Source organism: Chrysemys picta, chromosome 19, assembly GCF_011386835.1.
Source record: "Chrysemys picta bellii isolate R12L10 chromosome 19, ASM1138683v2, whole genome shotgun sequence".
Lineage (NCBI taxonomy): Eukaryota > Metazoa > Chordata > Testudines > Emydidae > Chrysemys > Chrysemys picta.
The window spans coordinates 12113318-12125423 of NC_088809.1; the positions used below are offsets into that span (position 1 = coordinate 12113318).

Genomic DNA, 12106 nt, shown 5'->3' on the forward strand with positions numbered 1-12106 from the left:
TTTTGCAATTAGTTCACAAAGGCATCTTTTGTTGCTCCCAATATTGTTCAAATCTTAACATGATACATCTGGTCAATGTAATATAATCCAACTACTCCATTGAGTTCTTAAAACCCAAATATAGACTCGTTTTTTAAAATAGTTTGAGAGGGAGGGAGAGAGGAAGGAAGGGGTAGGGCTCTCCTAGTAATGGCATTACCATCTGTACTGAAGGATTCTTATGCAGCATTGTCCTGTCCTCTAACCTCCATGTTCTTGCAACACTTCCACATCAGCACAGTTGGTTTTCCCTACAAAATCCCAGAAAATGAGATTTGTAGGTCCATAATGATTTGAAGACAATATTTATAACGAGTGGAAAGAGGCTTAGACAATGATTAGCCCAAGTTCCAGTCTCCTGTCCAGTCTCCTAGAAAACCCTAAATTTTGAGCTGAATATCAGGTCCAGTCTATACACAGTTTTGGTACTGATATAACTAAGTTTAGGAATGCGGGGTTTTTATTACTGAATTTTACCAATGTAGTTAAATTGCTATCATCCCTAATGGAGATGCAGTTATGGCACTATAAAGGTGCCTTCTACGGAGATAGTTTATTCCCTTTCCCATCTAGGAATGAGCTATATCTTTATACAGGGATAGCTGGGTTCACTCTAGGGAGGGATTGTACCACTTTACTACACTGGTGGACAGTTAAAGCAGGACAGTTCATGAAAGTTTTGCTTCAAGATAGCTAAAACCAAGAATTCGGGGAGGTTCTGATTGTTTTCTCCCAAAATAATCATGCTAAGCTTTAGTCTCATTTACTCTCTAAGGCCACTTTACGCTGCTCTACTGTGCTGCAGTGTAAAGAGGCCTTAAAGAGTATGTCTTCTCTGCAGAGTTTGGGCCCCAGGGCTAGCTTAACCCAGATGTGAGTAGCCACACTGCAAAGCCCTACCCAAGTTACTGGGACCTTAGTGGTGTTGTGTTCACACATGTGTTTCCCTAAGGCTTCTGGGGGCACGTCTGTCCCTTGGTTCTTAGCACTGCAGTAAGCTGAGCTGCTCTATGAGTCTGTCTCAGTGAGCTGTGGGAGAGCTTGTCTGTCTTTCTGGGCATGTGGGGGAATTGTGGGAAGGTGTTGGAGGACTGACTGTCAGCAGGGCTGGCGCAACCCATTAGGTGACCTAGGCGGTCGCCTAGGGCGCTACATTTTGGGGGGCGGCGACCGAGGCGGTATTTCAGCGGCGGGATCTTCCGCTGCCTCTGTGGGGGGCGGCATTTTGGGGCGGGACCTTCCGCCGCCTAGGGCGGCAGGAAAGCTGGCGGCGTTCCTGACTGTCAGCACTTCTGTGATTTAATTTATATCTTCATTGCAAAGTGGAAGGGTTACCAGCCCACGTGAAAGCAGAACCCAGACTCTAAACCAACCAGCAGGGCCAGCTAGCCAGGGTTAAAAGCACCATTTAGGTGAGAGGGTTTTGCGTGCAAATGGGAGAGTGGGGTTAGGGGCAAATAAGAGCCTGCATTAACTCTGCAGTGAAGACGTACCCAACCCGAGTGTAATTGTACTTACTGATCTCCTTACTACCATAGTAATGTAAAGTGACGTCAGCGTAAAGGAGAATCCGGTCTACTGAGCATGGTGGCCTGAACCCAGGCTGGGAAGCTGAGTTCTAAGACTGACTCCGACGACATCTGTGATCTTGGGTGAGTCACTTGTCTTCTCTGTGTCAGCTTTCCCATAGCTAAATGTGGATAACGCTGCCTGCCTACCAGTACTTCAGGGATGTTGCAAAGACTGAGGGACTGATCGTGCTCATGTGAAGAAATAGGTGTGTCGACACTGATCTCAAAATCAGGTTCTAATTGACTGTTTGCAAAGCACTTTGACTGACGCCCCAGTCTTTGGTCCCTTACGCATGTGAGTAGTCCTTACACGGGTACATGAGGCCTGAGTAAAGAATTATTCCTGTACGTGCTGCAGGATTGGGTCAGAAAAGTGCCTGATCTAAAACTCAGCAAAGTCAATCCAAACACTCCCGTCAATTTCAGTGGGCTTTGGATCAGGCCCGGGAATGAGACATGGCGACTATAATGTCACTGCTGCCCCAACAACAGAAGCGGTGCCAGGCTATGCACACAGGAGATGGTATTTACAGTAGGTTGCCATGTACATAGAAAGTTTAAAGTTAGTTTGTCCCGCAGACAGACACATTCCACGAAGCCCCTGCAGCAAGCTGTCCTCTAAATAGAATATGTACAACAAGCCACACTGCAGTTGCCTTAATCCAGAAATGCTCGGCAGCCCTGTGAAATCTTCAGCCTTGTAAAATATATAAATATGTGATTTATGCCTCTGGTCCCATACTGGGAATTAGACTTGCAGGCTCTTTTCCCTCCCTCTTTCTTATAAAAAAACCAACAAGAGACAACAGGTGATACAGATGGGGAGCACAAGGAAACAATGAGACATTAATATTGGTCAGTGGTCTAAGTGCACTAATTAATTAGTAAGAAGTTGTATCATGCTGGAATATGATTGTGAGGAGTCAGATGAGCTGAAGTGATGCTGACTGTAATTATTGGTCAGTACAGCCCAGGGCAAACGATGTTCAATATTACATCAGCTAATCATGATTAAGCCTAGTCTACCCTGACCAGTGAGCTAACTCGATTCTTCAGGATGGTGTTTGAACGGGATACTGGTTTATAAAAACTCCCCTGGGTTTCAGTGGGGTAGGATTGGACCCAAGAGCAGCTGAGAGTGCTCACTTTGCAGGTCAGATCACTGATCAGGGACACCAGCAGGGGATATGTACATTCTCCCATTCCGGTGCCACCTGAGAGATGTGGTTTCCTCCAAACACTCAATATTCCTTATGCCCAGCTCTTCCAATTATTTCCAGTGCAAATAGAGCTACTTCCTTTTGGATCTGATTTGGTGGAATGTCCTGAATTCCTGCCAGCTGTGAAGATAGATATCTGCGTTGGCAGTTATCCTCTGCATTTCGGAGTGTCTTCAGATAGCTAAGAACACAGTCTGTTTCACAATTCCTGCAACGTGTATAGTACACGAGGTCAAAATGCTCCTCTTCAGAAAGCAGCCCCTACTATGAGTCACCCAACCCTGCCACTGTATAATTCGATCATGCTGGGATTCACTAAAGGGCAAAGGATAATGCTGTCACATCAGACATTTGAAACTAGAATGGACAAAGCACTAGAAAACAGACTGAAGGAAACTATCCTGCCCTGACACAGAGATGGGACTAAAAAATCTCTTAACTAAAAGGTCTTCAGTAGCATCTATGATTCTGCAGTTCATCATGCAAATCCCTTCTCTGGCTTCTTGAGACCCTCTGTTTTTGCTTTCAAGACTGTGTCCAGTTTAGTACGCCTCTTACATCTCTCCACTCTCATTTCTTACACAAGTATCCAGGCCCACACTGTCCACTGTTCTACGGTGATGCATTCTTCTTGCCCTCTGTGGAAGGCTTGAAAGTGTTTGCGGCTTACCCGACAATAACCTTTATTTATTATATCTGGGTGGTTCGCCAACCTCTGCAGGCAATTAGGAGGTCTGGCAGCTCATGGGGAAAACATGTTACCCCACAGGAAATGTTGAGCATTTCTGTGCTCCATGCTCATTTATTAGCATGTCAAACAGGAGATATGACCATTTGCAAAACTCTGAAGCAGAGTGAGCTTGAAATGGTGTAGGATGTGACTGTTGGGCTTTTAACTTTTCTCTTTTGTCTTCCAACCTGTTCCTTCTCTAAGGCCTGATTTTCACTTGAAAGTTAGCTATAACCATGTCAGGTACGGGCATCATTTCTTACCAAAATAGTTATGTTGGTAAAAGCCCCAGTGTGGATGCAGTTATACCAGCTTAAAGATGCCTTTTGCTGATGTAGTTGTTCTCCTTCCCCCTTGGGAATAGCTGTGCTGGTATAAAGCACCTCCTTTATACCGATATAACTGCAGCCACGCTAGGCGGCGCTGCACGATACTGGTATAATTAAAGCGGTACAGCTTTCCCGTGTAGCCAAGGCATGATTTCTTGTGCACGGTATTGTTAGTGGAACACGCTGTACGTGTTTGGTGGGTAGAGGACTCCCATCTCCAGAGCTGTCTGTCAGGCACCTTTCACCAGCACTAAATGCACTACCAAACAAGAAAGAAGCCTCCTATTTGGTAGAAACATAGAAATGTAGGGCTGGAAGGGACCTTGAGAGAGCATCTAATCCAGCCTCGGTACTGAGGCAGGACCTAGTAAGCCAAGACCATAATGAACGTCTTTGGAAACCCCCCAGAGTTTTCACCATCTGTTACTTACAGCAGATACGTCTGGTTCAAAGAGGTTTTGTACAAACAAATGTGCCACCTAACACACAAGCTCATCTAACTACAGAATCAGAGAGGGGCCTGAACCGAAGCCTCATTTCTGAACCTCCAAACTTTGGGGTACTCAATTTCAGGGTTTGGATCTGCTCGTGGTGGGTTGGGCCCAAACGAACGAATATCTCCACGGCTCAGTTTGGTTTCCTGAATGACCCCAGAGAGACCTAGTCTGAGTAAGAGCGTCAAGCTGCCTTTGTGGAATGGATTTTAATCAGATATTTCTACTGCAGGCCATTGTTAGGGATTTATCCAGGCCTACAGGCTATTAGTCAGATATTCCGTGATTTTTCTGCTGAGTCTTTCCTTGTTTTACGATAAAGGGCAAATCACCACCACTGCAGAAGAGATGATGACAGTCAACTACTGACAGTACCATGTTGCTCTGCACTCTACCACAGGTAGAGATTAATTATGAAAACAATGAGGTCACTGGCGTTGTCAGACTTGAAAGCTCTGCAGACGGTATCGTTTATAATTAATAGGTGACTAACTCCTAGGCTTTTGTAAATACAGTATGTACTTTTGGGTGATATCATTTTGCCCTCCTGAGGTCTGCTCTTATCTTTTCCTGCCAGAACATTACATAGGCTAGCCAAGAATTATGAGAAGTATGATCCTTAGAATTTCTAGATAATGGTTTAGGTGCCAAAAAGTTCCCAGGTTATACAGAGAAGCTCTTGCTTATTTTCAGTTTTGTTACATTTCTGGGGAGGGAAGCTCTAGAAAGAACGGGGGCCTGGATTCCCATTGCAACTCAGGCCTTTTTACAACGCTCTGGCAGTGTACAGAGGCCTTAAATTGCATTCACACCCACTCTAAGAGTCCATCAGAGCAGAGGAAAGGGACCACAGTGTAAATGAAAAGCAGGCCAAGTATGTCTTATTTCTTCTTGAATCACAACCTATTGGAGGAAGAAACAATAAAACAAATGTAGGGCTACCGTACTGTAACCACTTCCAAGCGGACGTACAAGCCCCATGCTATTGTAACACATCCCTGAGACCTTCCAGCTCTCACTATACTGCACACCAGGGTTGCTTAGAACGATCATGGGGGAACAAAGGGAGAACTCCGATCCTCCACCTCAAAAAGCAGAGGCCCCCTGCTAAGCTAAGCTAATGGAGAATCTCCAGGAGGGGTTAGCACTAGGGAAGTTATGAGATAAAGGCAAGCAGTTCAAATGTCAGCAAGCAGAAAGGACAATGGTGTATGGTTTTGGAAACAGTCGGGTTGCAATCACTATTTAATGCACCTAGAGGCCCCAACACAGGTGCCGTATACACGCATAGTAGAAGACATTCCCTGCCCCCGAAAAGTGACAATCTATAGACAAGACAATCAAAGGCTGGGAGAAAAGAAATATTATTATCCCCATTTTATGGATGAGTTGAGGCCCAAAGCTGTTAAAGGGCAGGTTTTCAGACGTGCCCAAGGAGGTTACTGCACTTTGAGGCTCCCCCTCTGTCTGACATGCCAAAGGTCATACAGGATCTGTGCAAGAGCCAGGCACTGACTGCAGATCTCCTGAATCCCAGCCCAGTGCATTCTCGTTGAACTGACCTTGTGAATTGGACAACATGTTGCACATGATAGATAGGAATGAGATGTAAACACCAGTTTGGGGTGAGGATCACCACCACTTCACTGCAATAACTTGGGATGTGGAGGGGCATCAGTGAGATCAGGATCTGACCCTAGGCTCCCAAATACAATTGCCCGTTAAAAAAAAAAAAAAGCAACCAGGAAAGGAGGCTTGAGCCAGACAGTTGCTTTTTGTGGCTGTCACACAATATGTGACTGGAGTATTGTCGTTCCATAGGACAGGGAGTGTCGCTCATTCACTCCTTCCTAGGTGGCCATCAGTCTGCATGATGGCAAATGCTTGCTTGCGCCGTCGCATCTTGGCTCAGTGGATGGCGACTGCTGCTCGAGTTAGTGACTGGAGCCTTCTCTCTTCGGTGTCAGCATGCTGCGGTGTCCAAGCTTGTGTTGTGGTGGGGATGGGAGACCCAGCGTGAAACAGACCTGAGCCACAGACAGGCCTGCATGCAGGAGATGGGTTGCACTGCCAGGCAGTGCTGACAGTAGAACCCACAGAAGTGAGGCTGTCCCAAAAGATGACGAGACTGATGCAGCTCCACAATGGGATGAGGTCGTTCCAAAATGCTGCCATTTATTGGGATTATTTATTAGCACCCCATAATGTGCCAGGTGCTTTACATACATGTATTAAGGTGGGTCCTGCCCTGAGGGGCTTACAGGGTCTGATTCATCACTGAGTCAGTCCACTCTCACTAAACAGATAACATGTGGGGACAAAGAGCCAGGGGCGTGAAGATGCATGTGCCCAGCACCAAGTTTTACTGCAGCACCCTCAGGGAACAGGGTCCTCATTGCAGAGAAACCGAAGTCTGCGCCCCCAGGATCTTATAAAGATATAATATAAAGACATGGGTCCTGATCCTGATTCTCCTCTCACACGTACCACCTGAACACTAGAGGGGTTACTCCAGAGTCCCACCTGCGTAGAATGTCAGAGAGGAGAATCAGGCCCATGGAAAGAAGCAGTGAAGGTAAAAGAAACAGAGTCTGATTCCCCTCTCCCGTAGACTAGTGTCAGTCAGGAGTTGCCCCACTGATGTCAACTGGCGTAAAGCTGGTGTAAGTAGGAGGCAGTTTGGGGTCAGGGACCTAGGAAGGTTGTTGGTGCTCATGGGCGTCACAGAGCAGGTAGGTTTTCCAAAGGGGAGAAGATGGGACATGCTAACCAGGAGGTTGCTCCATCAGCAAGGGAGGAGAGGGCCAAGCTGGGGATGGGAAAAGAGACCAAGGGCCAAATCCAGCCCTAGTGTAAGTAGGAACGATTCCACTGACTTTGGAGGAGTTGAACCCCCTTGCACCCGAGCTGAGTTCAGCCCCATGGGAGAAGCTTGGGCAGATCATAGGTTAGACAGGAATATGATGAGGCAACGGTGGAGGAAAGAGCTCCTGACAGAGGTTTGATCTGTTTAAAATAAGTGCACCCCTCCCCAGCTACCCACAAGGGAAAGTCCAGAAGGTGTGACTTCTTCTACCTGCAAGGTCAGCACTATCCTAACACTAACACTATTTCCATCTGTGTAGAATTCATTGTACTGTAAAATCTGATCATTTGAGTTACACATCTTTAGAGATGGACACAAAGCCTGCTAGTAACTCTAAGCCAAGGCAGTTTAGAACAGAATCACCCCATCTTAGTTCAGATCATCCTAAGCAAACCATGCATGATTCTTGATGTATTTAATGTGTGAATTACAGCTCTGAAATCAGGAGTAGCCAGTACTCTGGCAGGACTGATACATGCAGCCAACAGACACGCCTCTGCTTCAGGAAGGTGTCCAGTTGTAGATGGTTCTGTGGGAATATTCCTCAATTCCAAATCGACTGGAAGTGTTCACACACGTGGCAAAAGGTACTTAAGAGAGAACGGAGAGTCCTTGCAGAATTGGTAACTGAGGAAATGGGGAGTGGAAAGGGGAACAAGAACAATAGAAGATGGGGGGGAGGGAAAAGGTGGGAGCTGGCAAGACTCAGAGGAGGAGAGAACAACAGAAAGGGAAAGTGGAGAGTATAATATATTAGAGCTAATTATTATGCATTATCTGTGGAGCATCAACAATGGTCTCAGTACCGATCTGTCATATAACAAGACATGCTTATTGTCCCCAAAAAGGACCATCTCTCTCAGATGCAGACAATACAGGTCAGACACAGGTAACACACCAGGTGCCTGATCTATAGCTCACTGAAGGCAATCAGGACACTTTTTTTTTCAAGGGGAGAGGGGCATAGTTGCCTATATAGGACAAAGCTTCTAATATTGGGACGTCTGGTCACCCTAGTGGAGGATTAGGCTCTCTGTAACTGGTAAATGTAATGTAGATTATTGGTTAGATTGAAAAGGATACCGAGACAGCACGCAAAATACACTTGGAACCGGCCAGCGACAAGGATTAAAAAAAAAAAGGAAGAAAAGGAGAAGTGATAGAGATGGGGAAGGGTTTATGCAACAGGGAGACCTTACATCAAACCATTCACCCTTCCGTTTTGTAAGGGTGCCGCAGTCGTTCTTTGTATCTGTCTATATCTTTCTCATTCCTTTTGTTTTAAACATTTATCTTCTCATATGCTGAATGCTGAGATTAAATTCCTCTTGCTCAGGGCTTCTCAAGCTTTTTTCTTTGGTTGGGCCACATCTTAATGGCTTTTTCTATCCTTTCAATTGTCCCCTTCATTATCTTTCTTGTTTATTCAGGCCCTAATCCTACAAAGACTTATGCATGTGCTTAACTTTACACACTGTGAGTAGACCCAATGAAAATACAGTGCATGAAATTAAGCAGGTGCATAAGTCTGCAGGATGGGAGTCTTAGATGATAAGCTGTTTAGGGAGTGATCATCTTTTAAAAATCTCTGAAGTGCCAAGCAATGCTATGATGTTATATAAATATTGATACCATTAGAATTTCCCCTAGACTTGCTGTAAGATATCAAATTGGAGCTATAACCCCGAGATCACTGCCATTTTTAACGTATCTGTAGCTCAGATGGGTTTGATGTACTTTGACGACTATAGGACAGGTCAGGGAGTGGGCAGGAAAAGTAGAAGTTATTTAAAATAGTTTGACTGTTGTAGGCTGTTCTGGTGTATGTCTGGGCCAGAGCCATGGTGGCTTGATCATCAGGAACTCTGACTGGATTTATCATTACATCAGATTGTTACCAAAGGGAAATTTGTCCTCAATGAATAGTGTTACGGTAAAGGGCCAGATCCCCAGCTGGTGTAAGTTGGCAGAATTCTAGTGACTTCAGCTTCAATGGAGCTCTGTTGATTTACACCAACTGAGGATCTGGCCCGAAGCCCACAAGACAAACAAGGATCAGGCTAATTTGTGCTTTGTAATTAACCTACTGAGCAATGTATACCCCTTTCCAAAACATTTTCTATCTTTAGCTCCCTGTTTTGGCACCCAGCCCAAATTTGGAAGCACAAGTGAGACAGTTATGAAAACAATGAGACAGGATGGATCGATGCACTACCCAAAATGCTCCCAGCCTGCATGCATCTTCTGAATCCCTTTTAGAAGTTATCATGCCTGCAAAATAAGGAGGAATAACAAATAAAACCCTGAGCCAAATGGAAGGAGATCACATCCACAAGGCACAAAGAGTGGCTGCAAAATGGTGTCATCTGGAAAGCTATAACTTAACCGGTGTAAAGCCAAATCTCCTTTCGTCAGCTGAAAAGTATACATTGAGAATTTCTTTTTGCAGTTCCTGCATAGGTCAGTGGCTTTAGCGATATATTCTTGTCCTGCACAAGGCAACAGATTTCCACTCTTCTCCTATTTCCTCCCTGAAAGATTGTATGTAACTGGCCTTTTCCCCACCCCCCTCCCAGTGCTTGGGCTGATGATGTGTATCAAGGTTAAAGTCTAGTGCTGCCTTTAATGGTAAAGTCAATAGCAAATGGAAGGCTCTTGTAGTTTAGTTTCTTTACTGATTTGTATCTTCTCTCAATCAAATCTCCTGCTCGGTTCCTCTCCATAAAATCAAGCTGCTCTGCTCAAGGGGGGATTATGGGCAACTCTTAGCAAGTTTGTTTTTTCAGCCTGAAGGGAACAGATGAAAACTCACATAGCACTTTCCAGAATCTCCTTGCCTTCATGACCCAATTCGGGCTTGAGTGGAGCCAAGGGTGAGAATCCTATTTCTCCGAAAATCAGACATAGTCTAGTAGCCCCTCTTCCCCCATCCCCTTTGATGTACCAGTAGGGTGACCAGACAGCAAGTGTGAAAAATCAGGACAGGGGGTAGGGGGTAATAGGAGCCTATATAAGAAAAAGACCCAAAAATCGGGACTGTCCCTATAAAATTGGGACATCTGGTCACCCTATGTACCAGGCTGTGGGAGACGGAACAAAGGCGGGACATCTCACGTGAAGGAGTTTCTCCAGCTGAACCAAATCATCATTAGCATTTTTCCTACTGCGCCATTCCTCAGTCTAAAGGGCAAGGGCTGCCAATGTCAAAAGCAGTTTGGACTTTTCTTTTAAGCCACCTGGCCCAGAATTTTCAGAAGGGCTCCGCATCGACAACTGAGATCAGATTTTCAAAGGAGCGTTGGCTGCTGAGCTCTTTTGAAAATCTGGCTGTAAGTGTCAAACAGGAGCTCCTGGTTGTTGAGCGGCTCTGAAAATGTGGCTCTTATTTAGAGGCCTGGATGAGAGCAAAGTTATTCTGAAAACTGGTCCAAATTATGGGCACTGAGCTCCTGAAAATCTGGCCTCTCATGCCCAACTGACATGAGTGTGCAGATTTCAGGAGAGATCTTAAACGGGTGTAAAACAGCATAGTTCCATGGAAGCCAACAGAGCGACAGTCATTTACGCCAGCTGAGGATCTGGCCCTTCCTTAACAAAATATAAACTAAAATATACTTTCAATCAGATGAGGTATCGGGGAGCAATTACTGTGTTCCCTGGAAGCTCTCCATTGTGGTGAAGTGCATTGGTGTGTGGGAATACTGCTTCCAGCAAGGTGTTAGAGGATAGTGCTCTAACTAGCCACAGCTGGGCTAGACTCACATTTTCCATGTCTCTGTCTTTCTTCCTCATGGAGTCGTTTGCATGCTTTATCTGACTGGAGGGGGGAACCGTTTATCTCCTGCAGTACCATTGCTCCTCAGAACAAGGCTCTAATTGTTTTTTTTAATTGGGTGAAAAGGAACACTCTTAATCCTTCAGATAATTGGGCCTGCATCACCTGTCACCATGACGACGTGCTTTCCCCTTAGGGCCTGAGCCTGCAGCCCTCGCCCAGGCAGAACTCTGTGATCCTACTGGGATAAGCCCGCAGGGCGGCTCAGGCCCCTCACTTCCGTGGCGGGCAGGTCTGCACTGGCCTGAACAGGCCTCCTGGTGGGAGATGCTGCTCAGCTGCTGTAGCCCATGTGGAGTGTCCTTTGGAGGGCAGCACCAGAGTAGGGTGGGGAGCTTGGAAGGGGGGACCAGAGCTCTGCTGCTGCTCTCACCATCTTCTCCCTCCAGAGGACACCAAGGGAATGTAATCTGGCTGCAGCTGGACAGCCCACCTGCAGTGGTGGGGAATTCTTAACAGAGAGGGCTCCAGTGCCGACCCCCACCCCATACCTCACATGGCACAAGGGCCTTGGAATCAAGCCCTGCAGGTCCAATTGAATTGGTTCTTCTAAGGACTCAGGAGTTGGGGTGGCCAGGCAGAGGAATCGGATGCATTTACTCTTTAGACTGTCAGTAATCAGCAGCCCCTCAGGTTGTATCATGAGAAACCCAATTGGGTGAGGTGATGCTCATATAGAAACATCCCCTTCTGACCCCCTCTTCACCCCTAACAATCCCGTTTGCTTGTTTTCCCCCTTTCTCTTCCTGATCCAAATAAACAAAACACAGTAACTGCAGACAAACTGGATTCCCCAAGTCAATCCTAGCCAGTGTAGACTGGAATAGACAGGCCCTGGTTCCAAAAGGCTCTTCCTGTTCTGTTTGGAAGCCTGTGATCTCTCAGGCCTTCCTTGGGGCTAGCGAGAGGGAACTGGCAAAGGGCTGGAAGGGACACCAAGATTTGTAATTGCCTCTCCACCGCTTGTGTAAACCTCCTCGAGTTCCATAAATATTCTACAGGACAAATGTTTTGTTTTTTCA

The 12106-nt window shown here is 46.0% G+C and overlaps 1 long non-coding RNA gene across 1 annotated transcript in view; it reads left to right on the plus strand.

Moving 5' to 3' along the window:
- The first annotated feature begins 1583 nt into the window (after positions 1-1583).
- The window catches only part of LOC112058686 (uncharacterized), a 29162-nt gene continuing 18639 nt past the window's right edge, over positions 1584-12106 (plus strand). The window contains exon 1 of the long non-coding RNA XR_002887823.3: positions 1584-1691. This is a non-coding gene — a long non-coding RNA (uncharacterized LOC112058686). The remainder of the gene's footprint in view (positions 1692-12106) is intronic.